This window comes from Triticum aestivum, chromosome 3A (assembly GCF_018294505.1).
Source record: "Triticum aestivum cultivar Chinese Spring chromosome 3A, IWGSC CS RefSeq v2.1, whole genome shotgun sequence".
Lineage (NCBI taxonomy): Eukaryota > Viridiplantae > Streptophyta > Magnoliopsida > Poales > Poaceae > Triticum > Triticum aestivum.
This window is the reverse complement of record NC_057800.1, coordinates 114,078,056-114,102,807: the sequence shown is the minus strand read 5'-3', so window position 1 is coordinate 114,102,807 and position 24,752 is coordinate 114,078,056.

Genomic DNA, 24,752 nt, shown 5'->3' with positions numbered 1-24,752 from the left:
ATGGGAGTACGATGGGGCGGTGAGGCCTGCGCGGCAGCATAGCCGGCCACAGGGAGGAGGGAGCAGGCAGTCCTGTCGGCGCTTGTTTGAGCGGCTAGAGCAGGAAGAGCAGAGATTGAAGAAGCACGACGACCGTTGGATGGACATCCAACAGTCACTGCTTGTGCGTCAACCTTTTTTTAGGAAAGCCTCAAATCTGTGGAAAACAGCATACAGCCCATTTGCCATTATTTCTAATAATTTACAACCCATTTGCTAATTATTAAGGTTTTTTGGAGCCCATATTCTTTTTGTTAGCATTACAGCCCAAATTGTGGCCACGGTTAAAAAATTATACGAAATTTTGCATATTTTGGTGCGGTTCGAACTGTTTTTAATCCTGGAATTTCGACTCACATTCAAACTGATTTTAGAAATAAATGTATATCAATATAAAATCCAACAAATTCTCCACGCATAAAAATTAATGGAATTTAAAATCTTGAAATGAAAAAAAAAGATATTTGAAACTAATTGCCGGTTTGATGTGTTTTAAAAATGTACAGCCCATTTCTCATTACTGATGGGCGATTTTCTCGGCCAGCCGAATGAAAGCTCTCCTCGTCTTGAAAGATTTGCAGCCCAAGAGGCCTGACAAAGTGACTTACTTGGCAAATCACAAAAAAAACTGGGCTGTGGCCGTGGACCCAGCTGTCAGCCTCTCCACGTACAGTACTCTTCCGATGGAAGTTATTCCTTGACCACGTTGACCACGCTGCGCGGAGAGCACCACGGCGGTGGACGACAGCGAGGCCTAGGAAGGGGACGATGCGGAGCCGGGGAAGACGCGGTAGTGGAAGCCTGCACGGAGAGGAGTACGCGGGTTCACTGGTTCGACTGCGGTGTGAGGCTGCCGTCGCCGCAGGGCCTGGCCAGCAGTGGGAATAGTAGGGGCGGTGAGGCCTCCGCGGCAGCACAGCCGGCCACAGAAGGCAGGAGCATGCAGCATGACCGGCTGGAGCAAGAAGACCAGAGGTTGAAGAAGCACTACGACCGTTGGATGGACATCGTACGGTCACTGGAGCTAGAATCGTTCATATTGACTAAGTTGACAAAGCCCTCCGTCCCCGTCAACTTCGTTGGCCCACAAGTCATCCTTCCACTATGGTGGGTCCCAGCTAGCAGGGGGTATTCATTTTTTGTGCGTAATAAGGAGGCACTTCCTTGCGTGTGAAGATATAGCTGGTGGGTCCGACATGTCAGTGGGGGGAACATTTTTTTCACGAAATACAGAGGCCCTTCCGGTGGGTCCCAGCTGTCAGGTGGAGGAATCATTATTTTGCGCGTACAGTCCACGGCTGATGGATGTTGTTCGTTGACCAAGTTGACCAGGCCACGCTGAGAGCACCATGGCGGTGGACGACGGCGAGGCCTAGGAAGGGAATGACACGGAGCCGGGGAAGACTCGGCAATGGTTGCCCACGCGGTGGGGAGTACGAGGGTTTACTGGTCCGGTTGCCGTCGGCGGAAAATAACAGGAGGTGTGGGTGAGTAGAGGAATGACCTGCCCAGCAATGAAGTAGGGTGGGCGGTGCGGCCTGTGCGGCAACACAGCTGGCCACGGGAGGCGGGAGCAGGCAGTCCCACTGGAGCTGGTTTGGGCAGCTGGAGCAACAAGATCAGATATTGAAGAAGCAGCACGACCGTTGGATTAATATCCAAAGGTCACTGCTGCTAGAATCGTTTGTGGACTAAGTTGACAAAGCCAAATTACACGTCAACCTAGTAGACCCACAAGTCAGCCTCCAAATCTGTCCCAAACAGCATACAGCCCGAAATTTCTAGCCAGATTCAAATTAATTTTAAATCTAAATATACCTTAATTTAAATTCAATGAAATTTTACCCGCACAAAAACAATGAAATTTAAAATATCAAAATCCGAAAGAAAACAATATTTTTGAACTAATTGTCTGTTTGCTGTATTTTTTCATTTTATAGCCCATTTATTATTACTTATAGCCCATTTCTTATTACTTATAGCCCATTTCTTATTACTTATAGCCCATTTTCTGGGCAAAATGCATCCCTCCTCATCTTGAAAGATTTCCGGCCCATCAGGGCATAGAAAAGCAAGTAGGCCTATGTTGGTTATTCTGCAAAAAACAAAATAACTGGCTAGCAATTTTCAGAAAGAAAAAAAATAAACTGGGCTAGCCATGTGCTAAACATATGAAATAAAAGCCTGCGCAAGACGGGCCACGGGTCCCGCACAACCCAGTTGATACCCCTCTCCATCCCGAAAAAACAAAATTACTGTGCGCGCTGCTGTGTCCCTACTATCATCCTCACCATGTACATTCATCTCCTTATTCCTCTCGGTTGTTGACCATGTTGACAACAACGGAGGGTAGCGCCGCGACGAGCGAACCAAGGCGGAGGACGATGGTCAGGCCTTGGACGGGAACGAACAGGAGCCGAGGCAGATCACAGCCAGCCGTGGGAGGCGGGAGCAGGCGGTCCCGCCGGTGCTAGTTTGGCTTTGGCGGCTCAAGGAAGAAGAGACTGAAGAAACACGACAGACGTTGAATGTCAATCCAACGGTCAAGGTTGGCACAATCGTTTTGTTGACTATGTGGACACCAAGTAGCATACTTTTTTATATATAGGAAGAAAACTACGAGGAAAATGCGTTCGTCTACCATCCTCCTCATAGAGAACGTTCGCCACATAAGTGACTAGCACCCTTGGTTTTCAATCGATAAGTCTTGGGTTCGAATCCCAGGAACTCTCAATTTTGTCCTCCTTCATTCCTCGCAAAAAAGGGAAAGAAAATCAAAGACTTGGGAAGGCGTACAGAACAAGCTAGTGTACCAGTAATGAGACATTGCCGAGTTTTAGAAAAAAAGAAAGACGTGCTCCTGTAGCTGGTTCGAATCCAAACCTAGACAATGACTGTATATGGTGCTATGCTACTCTGCAAGTAATGAAACTGACATATCCAACGTTCGCTTCTCCTCTTCTCTACTTACTCTGCCTAGCATCAGAAGCTCTGGCCGCAGCAACCATGTCCGCTGGCTGCTCGTCCACCTGCTCTTCAGTAGGCAACAACCAGATATGCGCCAAGTTGCAACCCGTACCATCACCTGTGAGTCTCATCACACCCTCGCCGGCACGCGCACCGCAGCCGATTGCTCATCGCAACCCGCTGTTGTTGGTGTGGTGCCAGTGCTACAAATCACGCAGAGTCATCCGTCGCGTCTCAACCACAATCCGCAACCCTGGCCGAGTCTTCTACAAATGCCCGAATCATGGGGTAATAATATGTTTAAGTCTTGTTCTGCTGCTTTGAGTTGCTGATTTTTTTAATAGTTTGGTTGATGATCTACCAATTTGATTCGTGCAGAAAAGGGAAGATTCGTGTGATTTGTATTTCTGGGAAGTTGCTAATGTGGGGGAATGCAACTACGCCGATTATTTGGTTAGCTGAGGAATCCCAATACCAGCAGGTTGGGGTGTTGCACAAGTAACCGAAGGAACGACAGAAGAGGAAGATGCAGAGCAGAAGCTTAAAGATGCAGTTCCTCTGATCATGGCCAAGCAACAGCTGCTGAATGGCCTTGACAGCAATGAGGAGATGAAAGAGCCTGTGAAGATAATGGGCAAAATCGATGTGCTCTGTAGGATGATTGTCTTTTTATTTCTAGTGTATGTAGCACTCGTGATGCATTCAGTGGCTACGACATGAGCACTTTGCTGAAACTAGTAATGAATGAAACTTGTGTAGCAGGCTGGGCATAGTGTTGTGAACATCTAATGATTTCTATTAACGGAAATTAGGGGGTATCCCCTTTTGCTCATATAAATAAATAAATAGCAGATGCCCTGTCGGGTCAGCTTTGTTCTCATTCGAAGATGTCGAGCAAATTGCAGTCCAACAGCAAACTATGTCATCAAATTCAAGTTTCACAGGCAAATATGAGTACAATTAAACAACAATATCATCATGTTTTAGTTGTAATACAATCACCAAACACAAATCAGCATACATAACAAGTGATGTTCTCATAGCAAAATACTAAACAACATGTTCATCAGGTTTCAGTTGTCATAGCAAACACAATAAAAAACGTCTTCTGATAGGCAAATACGACAAAAGCAATGTAATCATCATCCGCAGGAGCAGCGTCAACATCTTCGCCATGTGTATCAGTCTGAATCGTAATTCCCCATGGTGTCATCTTCTTCTTCGTCCTCAACGTCCTCGAACGTTGGCTTCTTCTTGATCAACTCTTGTATGTCCACAGCACGACAGGCAATATTTTCGTCGGCGTCATTGACATGATGGTTCTCAAAGATATTAGGAACTCTGTGTTATCTTGTACATCAGGAGCAGTGTAAGCAACATCTTGTTGTGCAACTTCATTAAACGAATTCCTCTGCCCAAGCCTTTGCAATACTCTCCAGTCATCGCTACGTGCAAATGTGTCTTCCAAGAAAAATATCTGTGTTGCTTGATTTGCCAAAATAAAAGGCTCGTTGGTCTGGTACGTCGCCTTGACATTGATGGATTTGAAATAATCATCAGCTCTGGGTTTTGCGATCCTGGGAAACAGGTTATACCAACGACAGCACAACAGAACCACACACCGATGATCCTCGAAACTGGAGATATACTGCAACTGAATAATGTCTATTATGTTAGCATACATTTCAGTTATCTCTTTGTCACACGTATCTATGCTCATGATGGCACTGTTTTGTGTCTTCCTGCCTTCGTCTCGTGCAAGGGTGTTGTAGCGCACATCTCCAACAATGCAAGATTCATAATGTCTTACCCGAGTATCAGGACCCATTGCTAGTGAGTAAAGGGCATCATCAACTGCCTGCCCATCCTCCCGCATCTTCTTAACCTATGGTTAGAAAATAGACAAGCTGATCATCTTATGTACTCAATATATTAGAAAAACTGACAGTACACTTCAAAAGCTTACATGGTTCTTGAACCATTTCGCAAATCCTGCCATAACCAGTTTGTCAATGTTTCTTGGATTTTGCGGTAGTAACTCCTCTTTGTAGATGCTGCACAACATAGTGATCGCGTCAAACATCTAAATATATAAGAATGTGCTGTAAGTTTAGTAGATTATGATGTATAAGCTGCAGTACTGCACTTACTTGATATAAGGTAGTATCACAGGACAGTTATTCAACACATACCAAAACATTTTGTCCAAATCTTTAGGTTTGTCCTCTTGTCGACTCTTCCCTGTAACTCGAATAGAATAATCGAAAACATTGAGCCCGGGATTGTCTTCACCCACCTCTTTGCTAAGCTGATCAGTTGTTTCAATGTATTTTGAGCAGAATGTCAACGCTTCTGTAGCAATGTAGGCCTATGCAATGGAACCTTCGGGTCTAGCTCTATTCCTAACATAGCCCTTGAAAAGTGCCTAGCCGCCTTTTAATAGGGTACATCCAGCCATACTGTACTGGACCTCTAAGTAGTGCCTCATCAGGTAGATGAACAGCCACATGCACCATCACATCAAAGAAGGCTGGAGGATATATCTTCTCAAGGTCGCATAGGATAGTTGGTATCTTGTCTCTAAGACGCTCCAAGGCATCTATCCTGATATTCCTACTGCAGAGTTCCCTGAAGAATTGTCCCAACTCTGCAACTACTCTGTATAAGTCAGGGCGGCCCAATCCTCTAAGGATAACAGGTAAAACCCTTTGAAGTATGACGTGGCAGTCATGAGTTTTCAACCCTTGTACCTTGTTTCCATCTGCACTGACTCTCCTTTCAGGGTTGGAAGCAAATCCATGTGGGAATCTCACACGTGACAGGACCTCGCAGAATTCTTTTCTTTTTAACTTATCCAAGACGTACACAACTGGTGCCATATCCCGTGGTTTACCTTCATCTTGCACCTGCAAATCCTTTCTGATACCCAGGTGTGTCAAAACAATCCTAGATTTTAAGGTATCTTTCGTCTTGCCTTCAATATTAAGAAGTGTGCCGATAATGCTGTCACATATATTTTTCTCGATGTGCATCACATCAAGATTATGCCTTAGATCCAAATCTTTCCAATACTCCAAGTCCCACAAAGTGGACCTACGGGTAAACAATAATCTCTCTTCTACCCTGCCACGCTTCCTTTTCCCGCTACCATTACCAGGATGGTTTCCTGGTGTAATATGCCTGACCTTCTCTAATTCCACTTGCAACTCATCGGCGATGAGCCTCTTTGGTGCATCACGGTTTTCATGCTTTGCATTGAACACATGTCTTCGGTATTTTCTAGGATGCAACTTGTCCTTGGCAAGGAAACGGCAGTGTCCAATGTAACAGATCTTGCTAAGTATTGCGTATGACAGCGGATTCCTGTCACAGCGAACACATGCATTGTAACCATGTGTCGTTCACCCTAACATAGTGCCCAAAGCCGGATAATCATGGATGCACCAAATTATAACAGCACGCGGAAATAAATCAGCTGGTGGGCTGCTATATAGGTCTCGAGTGAGAACACCCTTACATAGCTGTTGAAGTTCCTCCACAAGAGGCTCCATGAACAAATCAAAATCCTTTCCAGGACTTTTTGGACCTGGGATGAGCAAGGCCATCATGTAGTTTGATTCTTCGATGCAGACATTTGGAGGCATGTTGTAAGGGATAACAAGCACTGGCCACATGTTATATGTGGCGCTCTGGTGGCCAAATGGGTTAAATCCATCTGAAGCTAAGCCAAGTCTAATGTTTCTCGGGTCAGCATCAAACTCTTTGTGTTTATCATTGAAGCTTTTCCACTCACTACCATGAGATGGATGGCTCATTACATTCTGATCTCTGTACTCCTGGTTCCTAGAATGCCACAGTACATCCTCTCTTGTTTTAGCATCATGAAACAACCTCTGCAATCTTAGTGTAATTGGAAAATGTCTTAGAACATTATGAGGAATCCTCTTCACAGCATCACCATCTTTCCATCTTGATGATTTGCATTTCGGGCATTCACTTAAGTTGGCATAATCCTTCCGGAACAGAACACAATTATTCTTACAAACATGGATCATATCATATCCAATTCCAACTGCACGAAGGAAATTCTTCATTTTACTGTAGGTGTGTGGTAGCTCACACGCATCTGGGAAAGATTCACGGAAAGCAGCCAACATCGCATCAAATGATTTGTTGGTCATCCGCTCAGATGTCTTCACCTGAAGAAAGGTGACCATAGCTGAGAATACTGACAGCTTATTTCCTGGGGTGACAGCAACGTTGCATTGTTCCAACATGCGGGCCCACCGTTTTTCTTCTGCAGGTGAAAGTTCACGGAATGCACGAGCATTTTGTAGCATTGTTTCAATGTTGGTCAAACTCACTGGCTCCGCCACCACCAACTCCTCCTCCTCTTCCACCTGAGCATCAGGCAGATCAAGATGGTGATTTGCTGCTTCCACGTAGTCAATAACATTGACGTTCACAGCTTCACTGTGATGAACCCACCTAGTATATGTGACCGACATCCCATACAAGTGTAGATGATTTTGCACAGTTGACTGGGGTCTTGTAACTGAATTCATACAACTGCTACACGGGTAGAGCACATCTGATTCCGGACCACCGTACTCAGCTCTGATAAAGTTCATGAAGTTTTCAACCCCCTCGACATATGCAGCGGAGAATCTTCAAGCAGAAGTTATCCATGTCATGTCCATCTGTTAGACATACAAATTAGTTCTTCTACTAGATATTACAGGAAAAACATATATGCTTTTTTATGAAGTCCGGAAAAAAATACCTCGGTCGATGTCTAAAGCTATGGCAAGATATTTGGACGAGCAGATCTAAGTAACGAAATATATGTAAAGCTAATTCAGCAAACAGATTTGAGTGCCAAATTATGGTAGACTGTTTCAGTAGTCAATGAGGCCGAGCACACAGCCATCGAACTATCCAAGGCCATCGTAGCAGCAAAGATCGAGTATAAAACGGTGTAGAGCTATTTTAGCTAACAGATTGGCTACTAGACCATGGCAATCTACGTCACAATAAATATATGGCAGGATATTTTAGCAACTAATCGGCCTTGGCATGCCATCTCAGCTAAGCAGATTGAGTGCAGAACAGGGCAAGGAAGCTTCTTAAGCAGAGCATATTGACAGTAAACTACTTCGGCAAACAGTGATATTAACAGCGTCTATTAGCTAACATTCAGCGCTACACCGACATGAACGGGGCCTCAGTCTAGAATGCGCGTACCATGGGAGAAGCTGACCGCCGTGCGTCTCCACACGAACGTCGCCAGCGGTGGCGGCGCTGACCGCCATGCGCCTCCACAAGAATGCAGCCAGAGGTGGCAGCGCGGCTAGAGGACAGCAGTCTACGAGAGCGTACTATGGGAGCGAGAGGATCGCCGAACCGCGGTGCCGACGTATCGGCGCGGCGGGGAGGGCGTCTTTGGCGGAGCGAATGGAGTGGAGGGGGACAGGAGGGGAGGGGGTTTGGGGAATATTATTGGCTAGTTGGCCGAAGGGAGGTTGAATCAGATTTGGGGGGAATTTTTGGGTGTGTGTTGGGGGGGGGGTTGAGGATTTTCGCGCGGTGGGCGGGGGGAGTTTGGCGCATGGTCGGTTTCTCCAAGTGCAGTCCCACGTGTCAGTGAAGAGGCAAGCCGAAGCGCGTTCCGTTTGCGTGAGCCGTGTGCAGGACCGAACGTGTGTGGGGTGCAATGCGACCGCGACAGGAGTGGTGTGAGTGTACCGCATTTTTTCCTTTTAAACTAGGTGCTTCGCCCCCTAAAAAAATCTGTTGCTTCGCGCGATCCATCGATACTACTACTAGTAATCCGGTAATCCCGACTAAAACTGTGCGGCCGGGTCTTTTCCCGCGTGATATGCTGGGAGGTTACTTAGTTGGGTTTTTTAGGACAAGTAATGCTACACCTACGTAATCCCTGTTACATAATTAACGCAATGTGAAATGTGTGAGCTGTTGATTATAGATTGGGGGGAGGGAGGGGTCCACCACCATGAAAATCAGGGGAGGAGAGAGAGAAGAAATTTGCGTTAACCCTTTCGTAGGTTCCCGTAGATGTAGAAAGATGTGTCCGATCCTGCAATATAGGCCGTCTGATCTATATCTAACGGATAGGAAGGAAACTATGACAATTTACCCGCACTCCTCTCCACATTTGCAGATAAGGATTTCCCTCGTTCATCCTTTTCTCCCACAAGATCTTGATCTTCCGTGCAACGCACGGGCATCTTGCTAGTACTCCTACAATATGTATATTATTGTGAAAGTTCATATACACCGGCCGAGATTAATGCAAACACAGCAGATTTTCATTACATTTCTAGGACAAAAAAAAGAAACCCGACCCTAAACCTATTCTACGGCGGCGACCGACGTCCTCCATCTGTGATCTCCATGTACGGGGGCGGGGTTCAAGACCCGTGAAGTGAAGGTGCGGTCTCGGCGAGGAAAAGTAGAACACGGGAGACAGACTGGCCAGTTGGCACACCATGCCCTGCCTCCTCCCATGCCCTACTCATCCTCGGAGGAGTCCGCGACCTCGGCGGTGCCGGATGTTGGATGGCGGCAAGTAGGACGCGTGGCTGACGGTGCTCCCGTCGTCAGCCGCCAGCGTGGCAACCGCTTGTGCGGCGACTTGAGCGAGGGCGGCGACCTCGAGCTCCATCCCTGAAGACAAGCTATCCCACAGAGCGTTCATGCTTGCGGTCATGGCGGATGTGGTTCCAGGTAGGAGGACGATGCGCTATGGTGTGGAGGTTAGCTGGGCGTTGCCGCTTTAAGTAGCGCATTCCAGTGAGGCCAAGCGTCTTGGTGCGTCATTAAGCCACCGGAGTTGGTTCCGTGGGCACCGAGCCTCTTAATGATGACATACGAACGGACGACATGAATGCGGGCAGCTAGCGCCGGCTGGGAATGCACCGCGCGACGGCGCGAGGGACGAGGGTTTTGGTTGCCAGGGTAGTCAGTTGCGGTCGTGGCAACGTTGGAGATGCCCTTTTCTCACATGCGATCCCCGCACGTCATTGGAAAAGCAAGACGACCCGGCATGGTCTCAGTCCAGAGGATGCTATTGGCCACGCTACACCACTCCGTGGATGCATCACGGTGCCCCGTGCATCCTCGACGAGCCGGGTGTTGGGGTGTGTTCGGATTGTGGCCAAAGTGCACCTGGCCAAAATTTTGGTCATGACCAAAAGATTGGTCTTTGTTTGGATGGTTGCCATTTTTTTGGCATGCCAATGAACTCTAGCCAACTCTAGTTCAGTTTTCTTGCCAATGTCGGCCAAATCATGGGCAACCAATACCTTAACCAAAATTTTGGTCATCACCAAAAGATTGGTCTTTGTTTGGACGGTTGCCATTTCTTTGGCATGCCAATGAACTCTAGCCAACTCAAGTTCATTTTTCTTGCCAATGTCAGCCAAATCATGGGCAACCAATACCTCAACCAAAATTCTAGCTACCCAATGCTTTGATGGGGCAACCTTGGGCACAAACCAAACATACCGTTGGTCGTGCCACAGCACTAACGCCACCCTCGGCAAACTGAAACCGACCGTGCCTAGCGACGATATGAGCGTGTCGCTCACCGCGGTCGCCGTGTCCAGAGGCGGTGCTGGAGCTGCGCCCCATTGTTGACCCCAACGACCCACATGATGGTTGTCGGTGGCGAGGAGGTCGTGGGCCAGCTCCTCCATTGGACTAGTCTACGCTACGTCGTCCCGACGGGTGTGCCCCACATGTTTGTTTCCCTGTTTTCCCGGCCATATTCGAGCGTCAGTGCTCGGTGTTGCGCATTAGTCCATTCACTATGTAGGCCAAGCGAGACAACTTATTGTTTATTTGAGCCGTTCAAGTATAATCATGTGGCGTTTGCTTATTTCTCATTCCTCTCCAACCCTCTTCTCCATCGATCATGTCGCCCTCCAGTCGAGTCCATCCTCCCGCATGCCTCATTTGAACATTCCGTCGAGTATCATTCGCATGTACCCACCCTAGTCCTCTTTCATTAGATCTTCGGACCCCGAGATGAAATCGAGAGGGAAGGAGTGGGAGCACGTGATACCTAAGGCGGATTCAAAATTCTGAACCGGTGATCATAGCATCCGCAAATCATATATAAAGGGTATTCAATGTTCGTTTCATTTTTGAACGTACAATATACTCCCTCCTATCCTTTCTAGTTTACATATAAGTTTTATGTGTAGTCAAATTATATCTACTTTGATCAAAAAGGTATCAACATTCAACAACGCCAATCAATATTGTTAGATTCGTACGTACTCCTAGATTTGTACTCGAGATGGTTTCCAATTTGACTATTGACAAGATTAATAGTACATGAGATGTATAATGTGAAAATTATATCATTGGAAACTCCTTTCACATACGAATTTGACCGTATGCTTTGTGTAAGTTGCATGTCATATATTATTACTCTAACATTTGGTCAAAGTTAGCCTCGAAAAACGCATTAGACCCTGTATGCTTTGTGTAAGTTGTATGTCATATAGGAGTATTATTACTCTAACTTTTGTGTAAGTTGCATGTCATATATTATTACTCTAACATTTGGTCAAAGTGGTATAGTGGAAGTGGATCCTATGACGTAGGTATCCCTGCCTTACCCTCCCTTTCGGTCACTTACTCGTGGACCCCATGCTTGCTAGGCCCCGCATGTCAGTTACTCAATGGGTTTGGCCACGTCAGGGGATCCTCATTCATAGTATACTCCCTCTGTTTTTATTTACTCCGCATAAAATGGAGGGAGTGGTGGTATAATAAATGACGCGGGCGGGGGAGGGGGAGGGAGGTCGGTTTGCTCTCAACTGCGGTCCCACAAGTGAGCGAAAACGCAAGATGAAGTGTGTTCCATTCGGTGAGAGACGTGGAGGGTCCAGCGTGCCGGGCTGCAACGCGAACGTGACAAGAGCGATGTACAGTCAAAACCAATTGACCAGTCGTCACCGGAACCACTATTCACACCAGAACCTTCGTTGCTCGGCCTACGCCAGCCACTGCCCTAAAACCACACCAAATCTCCAGCCCATTCCCCCACCTTTCGATCCCCTAGCCCGCATCAAGCGTCCCCTAGTTTTCCAGAAATCCATGGTGCGCCGCAAGATCACTTACTACAAGATGCTGACGCCGGAGCGACGCACAGAAATCGCGGCGGCGGTCGGCCCCACAGACCTCCGTTCCCAAGCTCGCTTTGCGGCGGGCCAATCCCCGAGTTCTTTGGAGCCAAGCTACAAGGAGGAGGAAGCCGATCCAATGTTCATGGCGGAGGTCGCGGCGTAGAAGGCCCCCGATGGGTATGAGACGATGGACGTCGACTTTGTGCCGACGTCCGAGTCCCCCATGGTGCAGGCGGACCAACGGTTCAACATGGTGATACTAAAGGAGGACCGGGAGGCAGAGGCTCAACTCGACGCAGAGCACGCGCATGCCGCTGCCATCGAGGCTCTCCTGCAGGCGGAACTGGATGTCATGGATGTGAACCGGGCGGCGGAGGCTCAACTTGAGGCGGAGCGCACGGATGCCGCTGCCATCGAGGCCCTCCTGCAGGCGGAACCGGACGTCCTGGACTTGAACCGGGCGGCAGAGGCTCAACTTGATGCAAAGCGCGGGGATGCCGCTCTCATCGACGCCCTCGTGCAGGCGGAACCGGATGTCCTGGACTTGAACCAGGTGGCGGAGGCTTGACTCGACGCAGAGCGCGCGGATGTCGCTGCCATCGAGGCCCTCCTGCAGGCGGAACCGGACGTCCTCAACTTGAACCAGGCTGTGCTCTCGTCCGTGCAGAGCGCTCGCACGCTCCACTTGAACGAGTAGCTGGAGGCCGAGGACAACCACGGTGCGGAGACACACGTCGGCAGCGACGGCTGGTTCACGCCGGCAGCCAAAGACAACGAGGTCGTCTCTTTCCGCGAGCAGTGATAGTTTTTCTTTATGTTGTTGTTTTTATGGATCTTTTGCTGTGTAAAAACATATATTTGTTATGAAAGTCGCCTGAATTGGGTCAGTCTACCATTTCAGGCGGTTGGATGAATATCCTACGTCTCCTAACCCTTCTTTCCTTCTTCCTCACCTGTTCTTCTTCCCCAACAGACCACCGCATGGGCCGTACGGATACTCCCCAACATGCGGTTGGATAAACATACTCTATGAACAAAAATTATGTGTCAGTGATAGGATGGCTGAGTTTGGTGTGTTCCCATGCGATAGCACGTGTCAGTGAGGGTGCGTTCCCTTGGTTGGGTTTGCGGCGTGCAGGAGCGACCGTGTGAGGGTGCGGTGCGACCGCGATAGCGGTGCACAAGTGTACCTCCTTCTCATTTTGAAAACTTTAGGCAAGCTTGGAAAAATTGTGTGGCGAAGTTTGGCAATGCAAGGCCTAGACCCAAACAGGATAAGTACGTACGTACTAGGAGTACTAGTCTTAAAAAAGAAAGGCTGGGTTTTCCTTCGCGGGATTTAATCGATACAAATCCTTGTTTCACGTGTCAATTAATGCGTATTTTTTTATCCAAAGACCAAAGAGCTAACCATCTCACTCCTCATCGCTTGATTAATGCAGCGCCATGCAAACCAACCTTCTCACTTCAGCATGCATGCAGGGGATATTAATGTCCTTGGTTGCTAACCCCATCAATTTTGCCTCGATTAGTGTTAGTGGCCCTTTGCAAATTGTAATTTTGATATACTGGCCTTGTGTACAAAAAAATGGAGGTAGTAACTATATTTGACTTCCTTCCCCATTGCGGTGACGTCGATGATATTTTTTTGGTGGTTTGGCGAAGTGCGTTCCACGGAGAACACCATTGAGGGAGACCACGGTAAGTCGTTCGCAAGTGCCCCCTGCAAGCCGAGACAACCGCCTTATTTGCATCCAGGAAGTCCTTTACTAGTACTACTATAACTAATGCGGTGAGATGGCTTCTCAAAGAAGATGATGGAGAAGCGGAGTCAGTGAAGAGTGAAATGATGGTTTCTTCGTCCGTGCTTTTGTGATTTGACGCCTCACTGCTTTGTGAGTTGTGATAGAAGAGACAGGGGAGTAGACTCTGTGCTCTATATTGTACTACATGCGTCCAAGCATGGGAGAAAGAGGAGAGATGTTACATTTTTCTATTCCTTCAATCAATCAATCAGGGAGCTTCAGTTCCACCTTTTTGGCTTTGGCAACACCGTCCACAATGGTTCCCACGATGCCAAAAGCTATTTTCACATTTGGGTACACATTGTGGATGCCCTTAACCGTACCACTTGGTTTTGCTCCTGTGTGCTATCTATACAAATCTCAATTATATTGATCTAAAAAATTATAGAATCGAGATTAGTAAAAAGGAGGTGATTTTGCGCTCGGATGGCGGGGGAGGTTTCTTATTTTCGGAGGACGTTGTCCTGGCGGTTTGCTAACATGCGGTCCCACGTGTCAATGCTTTACCAAGCCGATCCGCGTCCCACATGAGGCAGAACAACGGCAGAAGCAACACGTGGTTAAGTTGAAGAAGATGAGGGAGAAGCGGATTCAGCAACGAGTGAAATGATGGTTGCTTCGTCCCTCCAACTTAACTGCGGGAAAGGTGCAGCTTTGTGATTTGATGCCTCATTGCTCATTACTACGCCGGCGCCATGACTAGGGTGCTTCACCCCGGCTGCTCCGCACTGTATTCTGGTATGGCACGTGGACCCGGTAGCTTGATGACCCACATGTCGGCGAAAGGGACTAGATGATTTATGAAAGTGAGCGCTCCACTCTTACGACGGAGGAGTAGACGACACGATGGCCCAGTGAACTGTCACTTGTACTGTATAGTACTATAGTTTTGCTGTTTCGCACAATCCATCGATACAAACCCGATTAAATAGGAAAGGGCGGGATTTTTCCCGCGCAGTAGATGATACTGGCCATACATTTCAAAGGCAATTTTAATGTATGCAAACTGAATAATTATAAGTAACAATATGATATCTAATAAAACTAAAAACACATATGATTTATCGTGTTAGAGTGTAGTAGTAGTGCTGTATTGCATAGTTGTTAGATGTAACATGCGAGAACGTGTAGAGATGTAGTTTTGGAGGGCCTACAGAGAGAAAAGCATAATACAGTCACCGAACTTCAGAATAAGCTGATTACGGTCACTATATACGTTTTGCGGTGATTATACAGTCACTTGCTCACAGCTCAGCATCGGATTGCACTTTGTTGATCGGCCAAATAGTATGCATGGCGCCATGTTGACTAGTTAAATTGACCATGTTCATTGTGGGTCCCACCTATCAGTTTGCATAGGCAAAAGGTTAGATAAACACAAATTTATGCAGGCGCGACAAGGCTCCAACCCGTGCGCGGAATCACCTGGTTGTGTATGTGTCTACCAGGGCCTAATGTGTGCGCATGCACATGTAGGTTGAGCACTTGAGCGTGAGAGTATGTGTTGGTCGTGAGGTGTACTGATGTGTGCATGCATGCGTGCGTATGTGCGTGTGAGTGTTGAGTGCGTGCGTGCGTGGCTGCGTGTGTACGTGTGAGTGTTGCGTGCGTGCGTGGGTGCATGTGTTTGTGTGAGTGTTGCGTGGATGTAGTTCGTGTGCATGCGTGCGTGTGTGTATAATCACCACACCAGCTCATGTGTGTTAAAACAGACGACTCATCATACCAATACAAGGCCACCTTGTCCGCTGTGCCCGCGGTCATGACTTCGAACCACCGTCCAAATACTTTTTTGTCGTTTGTTTTCATTCTTACTAGCAAGATGCCCGTGTGTTGCATGTAACATCAAGATGCATTTGTATGACTTGTTTATCTTGTGAGAGAAAAGGATGAACGAGGGAAGGCCTTATTTGCAAATGTGGAGAGGTGTGTGGGTACCTTTTTGCAAAATTGCGATAGTTTCTTTCCTATCCATCAGATATAAATCGGACGGCCTATATTGCAGGATGGCAGGCACACCATCATCACCAACTCTGTTTTTTATAAGAGTGTATTTTTTGTATTTTATAAGAGTGTAGATGTAGAGTAGATACAAGTCGACAGGTGGGCACGATGGTGGTGAGATAATGTGATGCAACACTAGAGGTGCCACGTGGAGCGTTTAACTGGTCAACTAGTCATGTCGTGAGCAAATACAGAGTTGTACGGTGAGCCCGTGACTACATAATAACCACTAAACGTAAATGGTGACCGTAATGAGTGGATTCTGAAGTCCAATGCACGTATCATGCTTTTGCTTCAAATACAATGATCATCATTGCATATATCGCGAGAGAAAGATGAAACATGCGTGAATTTTCTGGAGGCTTACTTTTAGAGGACCTGGAGATAGTTTTGTGTGCATACGTGAAAGGGGTGTACAGGGGGGGTATGCGATGGAGAGAGAGATGCTCTTCGTTTCTCTTTATTATGACTAACTTTGTATATAGTATAAAAATATACAAATTCACAGTGCGGAATAAATATCATTGTGGGCACCATGCAATGCAAATTAGCGTTCATACTCCTCCATATAACTTTGTAATGTTGTATATATGTAGAAACTCTAAAATAATTTTTTGGCCACACTTTATTCAAAAGGAATGTTGTATGCGAAATAAACGTGAAGAGAGGGCTTTTTAGATCAATGGGGTACGTGATGTAACATGTGTGAATGTGTAGTTGATGCATTTGGCGGGGCCTAGAGAGGTATGTGTGTGTATTATGTATTCGAGAGAGGCATGGATAGAGGGGCCGACGGGGGGGCGTGGGAGAGATAGCACGAGAAATGAGAGTGGTCTAGAGAGAGAGACGAATATGACGTCATGACAAGAGATTCCATTCCCTTTAGTGTGTATATGCAAGGGGGAGGGAATAGAGGCACCAGGAGAAATTTTCTGTGTGTGTGGTGTTTGTGTTGGTATGTGTGGGTGTGAGAAGATAATGAGACGTGGGGGCAGAGGGTGTGTCACCGCGTGAGGTCCGGTGGGTCGAGGTGAGGCCCTTCATTCTGTTCTGTCCTGCGCCACATTGGTCGGCCCGTGATGCATTTAGGAAGACCCATGGATGACTAGTCATACAAGAAAAAGATAGCAGAATTGTGAAGGACTCTGTGTCCACTGACAAAGCCGGCTAGGATTTGTAACCCTAGGTTCTCGGACTAAGGTAACCCCTTTATCTCTGATATTACTATTCATCGAACCTAACTTTAAGGGGCATCCTACAGAATGCTCTGCTAGAATCATACTCGTCGATTAAGAAGAGAGGTGTGAGACAATGCGTGAGAGATAGGCGTAAAGATAATGTGCGTACATGAGACACATAGGCAGGTCCATGTATATAGAAAGGGTCGATGAGGATTGTGCGTGTGTATGTTTGCGAGAGGAATAGTGCTTGTGATAAAGGTTAATGAAAACAGTTGTAAATGGTTACGAGAGGGAGGGAGGGTTATATCTAGAGCAAGTGTGCGAGAAAGACACCTCGGGAGAGAGTGTGTGAGCATGTGTGAGAGACCACCGATGGAGAGTGAAACTACACGTAAAAGACTGCTCTACACATTGATTAAAGATATAAATTGTATCCCAATATTAGGATGGGATCATGATATTTGCAATTCGCCTAAGGAGCGGTCATTGATCCATTAGACATCTAGATTCTATCGAATTTGAGCATGTCTATGTTATTATTCGACACAATTGATCCACATAGTTAGTATTTTGAACTCCAGACAATGCATCGCTTTAGCAATCGAATATAAACGTGAGTATAGTTCATGTTGTGTGTGTAAAGCACATTATACATACGAAAGTTACACAATGGACATTATAAATAGCTACTACCTATGAACTAGCATACATTTGAATTCAACTTAAGGTGGTTTAAAAAAACCGAATTCAACATGAAGTCCATTCAATTATTTGAATTTGATATCATGGCATTTGTAAACCATGCCTAAATTATGGGGGCACCAATCTTTGCTCTGATTTTGTACATAATAGCATATGTAGTCGTGTACAAAATAGATTCAAATTTAGCTCCTCCATTCCAAAATAATCATAGTTATAGGATTTTCAAGTGTCAAAATTTCAAAAAGAAGCGGATAATTTAATGAGGTTTTCAAACATACAAGGTCAAATATAACGTTGTATATTTAGGTCAATCCTCATAGTTCAAGAGTACTCTAAACATGAATGCTTGTGTTTCAAAATTTCAAACGAAGTGCCAAAAGAGCCTCTACTCGCCCGAAACCGCATGAGACCAATGTTTGGTAGTACAAGGAAATTACTTTTCTAATAACTCCGACCCATGAAACCTACCGGCCCAACATCCAAAGGCCTAAACCGGGGTAGGTTTGTAGCTTCATCTAGACGCCACGCAACCGCATCCAAAAAACATTCATACACAATGGCCGCCTAAGCACATATGCGCGCGGCCGAAATCGCTCCCGCCCACTATTTGGGACACTTGGGATTACCATCCTACCCCCGACCCGCAGTAGGTCCAAAATTTAAGAGGGGGGCAAAGTTTGTACTTTCCCCAAATTTCAAACAAGCGCGTCCCATTTCTGTTCAAAAAAGCAATAAACAAGCGCGTCCCGGACCGAAACATGGTTCCCCCCCCCACCCGTCCGATTCCCCATTCGTACTCCGTGGGCGCCAAAACTACCTCTCCACCAGCCACAAAACCCCAACGTCCTCCGTCTGCCACCCCATCCCACCCATCAACCGCCGCCCTCCTCCATCACGCCGGAGCCGATACCCCAACGTCGTCATCCATCGCAACCTCAACTGCAATGCCCTCCACGGCTAGTAGTTGAAGCCAAGGCCGAGCCGTCCGTTCCCGTGCCAGTTCAACCACGCCGTCCTGCCCCTCACCGCTGCCGCTCCAACTTCGGCACTGGAGCTATTCGGCACCGGATCTGCTTCCCCTCCGCTGACAAACGGCCACGGCAACAGAGTCAACAATTTGGCCATGGGTTCGTCCAAGCCTGCACCCTCCAGAACATCGGTTTCCTCGGTAAAAAGAAGAAAATCGGCGCGACTTGTGGAGGTGACCACACGGGCAACCGAAAAAGGTACTCCTCTTCCCTTATTCGTGCAAATCTTACGTCTCTGATTGCACGGTATTCATCCCACAGAAGACACTAGTTGACCGCTTCTTCTTGATACTAGATGTTCCGAGTAACTCGTGATGCACAAGGTTTCTCCTCATATACTATTTCACCTTAGCTAGAGGTCCGTCGCCCCCCTGAATTTCAATTTCTGGCCACTTGATTCCCAATTAACGGAAGCATTCCCCGGCGTAACAGGCGCTAGTAGGCCTATTACGCCGGGGAAGCAGCGCCTTGGTGTTTATCTTAGGGGCGTGTGCGGCCTAGAGCTACTGGCACCCGATCTGGAGGTCGGCCGGGATTAAAGGGATGGCCTGGGAGCGCTACCAAGCACGGCGGTGGTGTGAGGTCGATGGGAGGGCGGGGCGACGGAGGCAGGGGTCTGGGCCGGTGGTCGCTGGCAGTTCATGAAAGATCGTCAACAGTGACTGGCGGGAGGTAGACGAAGGCCATCTTCCCGTTCCTTATAGATCGGACGGTTCATTAAAAAAATCGATTGACCTATTTATTTTCAGTCGACTGTTATCTTAGATATGACCACATGTGGTGGTGTGCTAGAGGAGTACCTGCATTTCCTGTGCTCATATATTAGAAAATCGTACAGAGTAGAATCTAATTTTGTTTGCCATGCAATGTTGTAGAGCTATCATATGTCTCCTGTCATTTATTTTTCAGCCACCTGCTATCTGATACTTTTACAGTGCACTAGTTCTGCACACACTTCACCCTTATTCTCACTGTTGTGTTTTTATGCAAGGGTATTTCAGACTCTGCTGCCATGAGAGAAGACAAAAAGAAAAGAGAGAAGTCGCTCCTGTTTGGTGTGCGGGTAGGCAAGACACGTTTCAGCGCTATAATGGGTGCAGTGTCAGCAGATGGAGACGGTAAACGTAGCTCTAGAGTTGATGACCTCGCTCGCGATGAACCACCATCCCAGGTGCTTGCTTTAACTTCGCGGTGTCATATGTGGTTGCATGTTCCATATGGTGTCTAGCTTGTATTCGAAAGGCCTAAGTCGGTACGATAAGGAAAGATATTTTTTTACATGGACCACTATCCCGTGACCACCAGAAGACAAATAGCTAGTGAGGGCACTAGCCGAGCCAGTGACAAGCCCAGCAAAGATAGGCATCACCTGGAAGCCAACTAAAAAGCTGCGATGGTGGCGAAGCAGCCCGCCTCCCACCAGGCTCTCAGGTCCTAGATGCTCATGCTCACCACTCCAGCCGGATGTCTAGCTTGTATTGCTTCCAATTTGGTTAAATTGCATCTGCTTAGCTTACACATTATACCTTTGAATATGACATGCCTTTCTGTTTTTGGTACATACTAGTACATCTGTGTATTAACCATGTTCTTACATCAAACTAATGTTCTTGTGTATCCCTCATCAATCACTTATGATGAGGCAGGCAGGCAAGGGGACTACTCCTCATTTACAGAATGCAGCGTCAGCCTCCCGACATGATTCTCAAGAAACAGAAATGCTAGATGAAGATAGTGAACCGTAGCTCTGCAGTTGATTACAGCATTTCCCCTACACTAGCATCGCAGGTGCTTGCTCTAACTTGGCAGCATGATATGTGGTTGCATGTTGCATATGGTGTCTAGATTGTAATTCTTCCAATCTGATTAAACTGCATGTGCTAGTCTGCTTAGCTTATACATTATACCTGTTAATGTGACATGCCTTCATGTATTTAGTACATAGTACATCTGTCTATTAAGCATGTCCTTACATAAAACTATTGTTCTTTTTGTATCCCGCATCAATGAACATGACGAGACACCTTTAGTATATGCAGTGCGATATTAGTTGCATCTTTCATATGATTTATAGCATGCGCTGCTTCTAATTTGTTGAAATTCCATTTATGATGGGACGCTTTTAACTTGGCAAAGTCATATTGGTTGCATCTTTCATGTGGTGTCTAGCTTGCATTGCTTCTTATTTGCTAAAATGGTTTCTGCTTAGTTTACACAAACAGTTGTGAACATGCCATGCCGTCCTGTTTTTCGTACATATTACATCCTAGTATCATGTGTTTGCCTTACATCAAAGTAGTGATTGTCAGTATCATGCATGAATGAGTTATGAAGAGAGAATTTTATTGCTTTTTCTTGTCGGTTTTACTTGAAACTTCAAAATCAATAAAGCGGAAGGAAGTTAGCAAGGCAGCGGATAAAGGTGCTCCTTCCGAACGGAAGGCCTCTATAGTTTCTACTCCTCCACACCCCCAAGATGATTTCCAAGACAACACATGCATAGACACTCAACAAAGTTGTGTTTATGATGAGCATGTCTCCCCTAGTGCAGCATCACCGGTGCTCCCTCTAACTTGGCACTATTATATGTGGTTGCATGTTATGTGTGATGTCTAGCTTGTATTGCTTCTAATTTTGTTGAATTCCATCTGCTTACTTTACACACTATACTTGAATAAGACACGTGTTCCTATTTCTAGAACATACAATATCTGTCTATAACACCATTTTCTTACATCAAATTACTACTGTTGTGTAACCTGCAACAATCACTTATCATACGACACGTTTGACTTCGGAGTGTGATATAGGTTACATCTCACATTCTTTTCTAGCTTGTATTACTAATTTGTTGAAATGACACTTATGACGAGACATTTTTAACTTGGTAGAGTGATATTCGTTGCATCTTTCATATGGTGTCTAGCTTTCATTGCTTCTAATTTGTTGAAATGCCTTCTCCTCAGTTTATACATCATAAGCTGTGAATATGCAATGCTGTGAATATGCAATGGCACTAATGATGAGAGACCTCTAACATGGTAGTGTGATGTTGTTTGCATCTTGCATATGATTTATTTCTTGTACTGCTTCACATTTCTTTAAACGCCATTTATGATGAGACACTGTTAACTTGGCAGAGCGATATTTGTGGCATCTTTCATATGGTGTCTACCTTCCATTGCATTCCTTCTAATTTGGTGAAATGTCTTCTTAGTTTACACATCATAGTTCTGGTTATCTCTTCCGTCATGTTTTTCATACATATTACATCCTCCTATCATGTGGTTGTCTAACATCAAAGTTCAGTTCGTTTGCATCATGCATCAATTTGTTCTGAAGAACTAAATTGTTATTCATTTTTCTTGTCGGCTTGACTTAACATGGCATAGAGAAAGAGGAAGAAACACAGAATGGCAGGGAATGAGAAGCGGATGAATCCTGCAGATTCTGCTGGTATTGATGGTGCAATAGAAGGTCAAAGTCCAGCAGAAAATTCGACAAACCCGACATCGCATGCTACACGAGTTGCAAAAAAAAAGACAAACATAAACAAATACCTGCCACCAAACAAGCAAAGATAGCCCTAGTTCTTGCAATACCTACCACAATACTACCAGCTGCACGACGTACTCGTGCGTCAACTGAGCTAGCAGCACGTTCCCAAGCTCCCTTGGCACCTGACACTACTTCCCAAGCACTCTTGACACAAGACGAGTTGGCAATATCAGATGAACCTTGTGAGCTTCAACAGCAAGAAGGTAGTTGCTGGAGTCAAGTTACAATTGCATGCTTCTTTATATGTAGTCTCACAGTTTGATGTACACTAGCACTTCCTATGTTTGTTTTTGGACTAGCACCTAGGCGCAAGAGGAAACAAACATTAGGGATAATGCTCGATAGGTTAACTAAATCTAGAGGAGGAAGAATGGAGATCCGTTTTGAGGTAGGTTTAAAAAGGCCACGTGATGCTACAAAGTCAGCCAAGTTAGTATCAGAGGCAGCGGTTGCTGTTAGGTGTCATGTACGTATCCTCCCAACATGGATTCAGTACAGGAATGACAAAGATGAAACCCAGTTCAACATCTTCCTCGACCATTTATCTGTACGTATGGTTATGTATGGAAACTAGTAATATCGTCTTGCTCTGTCCAATACTTTCTAGGTTGTTGATAATGAGACTCCCATAATTTTCAACAGATGAGGTTCAAGTTGGATAGCCAATATGATGCAACCAGAAAAGCTTGCACCCATGTTTTCAAGTCTGCTCTGTGACAGTATCGGTATAACTTGAGGAAAACTCACTTTCAAGGCAAGGCTAACAGTGAACTTGCCCAAACATCTCCACTGGGAAATATATCTGATGAAGACTGGAGAGGCCTCGTTAAACACTGGTCCGATCCGAAGTATCAGGTACATTGTATATATGTCATCAGATCACATGTTGAAGTCCTATTTACGCATGTGCCACACAAATCTATCTTCTTGTAGGTGAACTGTTCAAAGAACAAGGCCAACCATACGAAAGTGAAATTCCAACAGACGACAGGATCTCGTAGCTATATTGCACACTGCGAGGCTCTTGTAATTAGCTGTTGTTTCACTCTTTTCGCTGTACAATATTATCAGATCTATATTAACTTGTTCCAAATGCAGAGGAAAGCCCGCAAGGACCAAAAAGTACCTGAACCAAATGCTGTGGAAATCTTCAAGGACTGTCACACCAGCAAGAAGAAGGGCATGACTACACCAGTCAAAGCCGCTATTGTAAGTCCTTAATCCTCATGCCTTTTAACTACTACTTACTCTGACCTCTGCCTTGAACTGCATGGTTTGCAGCCAATTTCTATTACTCTTTTCAATTTTATACACAATTGTCTTAGCGTATCATTGCACCTTACAAGGTTTAAAAGAGAGGAGTGATGTTCCTTTGATCTTGACCCGTAATCTAGTTCCATGCTGGACTTGCCCACACAAAGTTACAATTGCCTGTTTGTCTGTTCTCAGTTGTTTTGTGATATGAATGACGTCATACTATGCTTACCGTATTATAAACTTCGTCTCTTTATCCTTAGCCCTCAATACAATGTGAAGAAATAGACAATACATTAGCGATGGTACATGGTCATATGTTTGGAACCTGGTTTTATTACGTACTTTGCAATAAAATACAACTAATATTTTACATGGGTTCACCAGAATAAGTTCTGTATATAGACCAAAGCTATTTTGTTTGGTTTTGCTACCTCCTTAATATCTTCTGTTCTGGTACTACTAATGTGAAACCTCAACTTTTCAGCGAGCTATGGAAAAAATGGTGGAACCGCCACCTTTTGAAGGTGGCGAGGCAACTATAACCGCAATGTTAGCTCTTGCTGTAGTGGGTCAGTACCTGTCCACTAACAGTGCCAAAAGCACATTCCTGCGTAATACTGGGTTGGTTGTTAAGGCAATATCGTCCAAACTGCCTCACGGTCAAGATATGCAAGCTCAAAGCAATGTTGTATCTGCGCTCCAGACACAAGTCCATTCCCTAACAGAGACCCTTTGTGAAACAAGGAGAAACATTGCTCAATGTCGTCAAGATATGCATGGTTTTGAAATTAGACTATCAGATATTTGCTATGTTGTTCAGGAGCCTAGGGGAAATGAAGGCGAGGGTTATGGTGCTCCATCGGACAATACAGCATGAAAACGTAACAGTCAGGTCAAATGAACTGAGCTTCTGAACTTCTGGTGGTGCATTTATCTCCTAGACTGTTAAGTTTTATGCCAACCTTCCTTTTGTTATATAGTTGTAATTTGTTTTGGTGCGATACAAAATTTATTCTTAACGTGCAGCCACCGCCTGAAGAAAACAGCAAGCCA